Source organism: Camellia sinensis, chromosome 12, assembly GCF_055761805.1.
Source record: "Camellia sinensis isolate YWXY chromosome 12, ASM5576180v1, whole genome shotgun sequence".
NCBI lineage: Eukaryota > Viridiplantae > Streptophyta > Magnoliopsida > Ericales > Theaceae > Camellia > Camellia sinensis.
This window is the reverse complement of record NC_138972.1, coordinates 88,517,951-88,522,126: the sequence shown is the minus strand read 5'-3', so window position 1 is coordinate 88,522,126 and position 4,176 is coordinate 88,517,951.

The window sequence follows — 4,176 nt, the reverse complement described above, 5'->3', positions numbered from 1 at the left end:
GGCCATTTCAAGTTAGGGGGTGGTTCACCCTTCTCACTCATTTGTTGTTAAAGCTTTTGTGCCATCTTTCCTCACCTTCAAATCAAACTTTTTAGGCCTTTAAACCACTGAATCTCATAGGATTTTCAGTGGTAAAAACCATGTTTTGAAGTCCAAAATTGGAGGGGTTTGCCTCTCCTTCTTGTTGTCTTGCTTGTATGACTAGTTAGCTTCATATATTAGCATGTCTTTGTAGCTTAACTTAGCTTATTTCTAGTATGTTTTTGCCTTTGATTTGGGCTGCTTTAGCTCTGTTTGGGACTGTTTGTGTTGTATGAGAAGGCTTTCGCATGGTTATAGTGTAACCCCATGTTTTAGCTTATTGTTTTAGCTACTTTTGTCTTCATTCCAGCATGTTTTCCAACTGATTTTTGGCTATAAAAACTCTGTGGTTTTGGGCTGAAGCTTGGGTCCTAAGGCCATTAAAGGTTGAGGGGTTGATAGCCCTTCTTTGTACCTTGTTTTGGAGGCCTTTGCCCTTGTATTTCGCACCCTTGCATCATCTTTTTCAGAAGTTTTAAACACTATTTTTTAGAGTTAATTCAGTGGCTAAAAATATATTTTGAAGTCCAATTTTGAAGGGGTTAGCCTCCTCTCCTTGTATCTTGCTTACTAGTCTAGCATGCTCCTTATTTTAGCCTATTAATATAGCATTTTCTAACTTAATTCCAGCATGTTTTAGGACCTGTTTTGGACTAATTTTGGACTGTTTTGAGCTGTTGGCTACATTTGAGCTTTATTTTGTATGCCTCTAGTGTAGCAGTCCTCATAAGTTTGGTGTTCTAGGCCTTGAACACCTTCTTGTTTGAGTTGATAGCATTTGTTTATGCTTTTATCACTCATTTTCAGCATTTAATCATCTCTGCAACCTCTCTCATTTCTTCACTTTTTCATTTGTTTTGAGGGTTGGTTAACCTTCGGGTTGTGTTTAAGCTTGAGATCGAGGTTCGTGCTAAATGGCTTTAATCCTCTTTTGAGGGTTTCTACTAACCAACGGCATGACCTCTCTCTTGACTTAAATCATCCCTTGGTTGATGTGGAGAAGTAGTTTGGAAATACTCTTCTGATCTTGGGGAACGCTCGTGATCCTCTTCCGGTTACCTAAAAAGGAATATACACTCCGGCGGGGATGCCGGAATTAGCACTCCGACGGACAAGTCAGTAACCACACTCGGGAATACTCTTATTCTAAGTTAAGCATTACAATTCTTACATACCTCTTTCTGGATGATGTTCTTCTATTTATATCTTTTCTTCCATGGTCCTCGGGATTAGGTCTATTTCCAACTCATATTCGGCACATCTTATAATAGACTGACCCTCACTCAACCCCTTACCTAATCGGCTATTTGGCCAAATAGGGCTGGATTTGAACATGGGAGCCAATTGCAGAGTGCTTCGAATCTCGACTCTCCGAGATTCGACTATCCGGAATCTCTACGACACCCTCTTATCGGCCCCCACAATTGCCCCCCAAGCACTTCACTAACGACAGTTGGCTGGAATGTTTGGTTTCGAACTCGAAGAGTCAGAGCCGAAATTCAGCAGCTGACCGTATTCCAATGCAAATGTCCGTACACACGTTTCCCGGTTATCATTTCAACTTCGCGCCTCTTCGTACGTTTCTATTTATTGCGATTTGAAATTTCGACGTCTTTTCAAATGCATACATGCTTTTAGATGCCCGTCGCTGGATTGCCTTCCGAACTACCTCTGCAACTTCCTACTCTTCTCTATCTCCTTCGCCTCTTGTAAGTTCTCTCATTCTCTGCTTCATTTTTCTTTTGGCTTAGCATAATCCTATTGGCTGGGGAAATGGCGAAACATTTAAAAGATCTCCTCTCACTAGATTGAATTTCTGGCTTCCGACGCCATTTTTTCATTCCTGATGATGTTCGTTTGTCATTTGTGGCAGACGACACCCTCGATATGGAGAGGGATGATGAGACCACGGTCGTCTTCCCTCTTCTATCAATCGCAAAGGGTGGGATTCGTTTTTCCCTTCACACTCTCTTTAGGACCGTGCCTTGCCATTGGGGGTTAATCCCTTCCCAACCCAACGTCAACTTCTATAGGATCGTGATAGAAATTATCACACTAAATCGTCGCCTTAGGCTTAACCTTGGCATTCTCGCTATTCGGCATTGCTACGCCTTGGCCAAGTCCTCTGGTCGGCACGGGCATTATTTCCTTAGGGCCAAAGACACCGACCATCAACTAGTGACTATGCTTTCCAGCCCTGGGAAGCGAGTCAATGATGTTATGGTAGTCGTCCAAGGAAACTGGGAATTCGGCGAAGGTGAGGATCGCCTTGATCGTATTTCTAGACGGAGGGGCGAACCAAGTGGTCGAGTATCTTCTTTTATTTATTTACTTGTTATATTTATTAAACTTTATTTTCGGGACCTCATGGTTTTGCTTTTGCAGGAAACGATTTGAAGAAAGTCTTGATATCGACCGACGACGCTGTCCTTTCGAAAATCAAGACTGCGCTTAAGTATTTCGGCCGACCGAGTCTTCAGAAGTAGGGGAGGGCAGCCCACGTTCTACTCCGCTATGAGCCGACTTATACAATTTTTTCGGCGGCGGAGAGCATTCCAATTTCGGAGGGTGAAGAGTGTCTTATCAGCCTTATCTTGACTGATTTTAGAAATTTGAGGCAAATCGGTCGCGAGGGATCAGATTCGGAGTGACCGGAAATAGCTAAGGCCGCCGAGTCAGACCAATCCGAAACTGAGGTTGACGAGGCTTTGAAGTTAGCATTTGAAGAAGCCGGCCTCAATTCGGCTGATCCTCCGTCCACTTTGGGTCAGGAGGACCGTCTGCTCGACGATATTTTTCACGGTCTAGAGGACCTTCCCGGCGCATTCCCAGAAGATATGGCTGGGTTGAGCCTCACTAAACTTGCCAAGAAGGCAAACACGAAAAGGATGGCCGCGCGGCAAAGGGCGGAGGAGATTCGGGCTGCCAAATCTCAGTCCCAGACCTCCTTGCCTGTTATCGAGGGGACGACAAAAAACGGAAGTACCGAGGCAGAACCTTTTGTTCAGGCAAGTGTGGAAGCTGAGCAAAGGGTGGAGAAATGCCCTACCGATGTCGAGGCTGGCTCAGAAGAACGTGCCGACAAACAACCTCATTTGGAGGTGGCAGATGTGATCGTACCTTTTGTTATCTAGCCCAAGATAAAGAATATGCCGATCTCCTCTGATGCATTGGTGATCAAAGATCCAGCGGTTGCACTCAGCTTGGCGACGTCCGTTTCACTGCCTGCTGACAAGGCAACTTTTCAGGCAGAGCCGGATCTGGTTGCAATTGGGTTGGCCGCGCAATCGGCTCTTTTAGTATATATCTGCACTTTGTCTTTTCTCTTTACGCAAATATTATTTTGTTCTTATCTTCCTGTTTTGCAGGCCGTCAGAAGAATAGCCGACATGGGTCGTCGCTATGACGATGCCGTCGAGCTAATTGGCCATTTACAAGCGGAGGTTGAGGGCCAAAGGAGTAGGGTGCAGACGGAGGGCACCCGTGCCGAGGCCGAGATGGAGAGAGCCCGCAATGCTGAAGAATTGAGATCAGTTGCCGAAAAAAGGGCGGATGCAAGCGACGACGCGCTTAAATTGGCCCAGGAGGCGATCTCTAAATTGGAGGCTGGGTTGGAAAAGATGAAGGCGGCGAAGAAAACGGCCGACCTAAAGGCTTCCAGCGCATTCGATGCTGGGAAAAAATCTGCTTTTAATGAATATGTAAACGAAGTCCCCAAATTTGAGAATCAGGGATTTAAACACGGCTGGCTCAAAGCCTTGCTGCTGCTGATGTGACATTGGCTATGCCAATTCCATATGAGCAAGTGGATGTTGAGTCGCTAGAGTCTGACTCCGAGGACTAATTTGGGCGGCTCTTGTTTTTTGTTTTAGGATTTGCATGTAATTTTCACCTTTTTATAGCTTTTTGTCTAGTAATTTTCATATGTTAAATGGTTACAATTTGTGCCCAATTTACTTAATGAAAATTCATTTTGTACTTTGCTGTTACTAATGAACAGAATGGTTTGGTTGCTATTTTGGATAAATCGTTTTGTATACTTGCCGACTAGATGATAGGCCGTTTAGAAAGCCAAAAATCAGTACATGAAGTGGC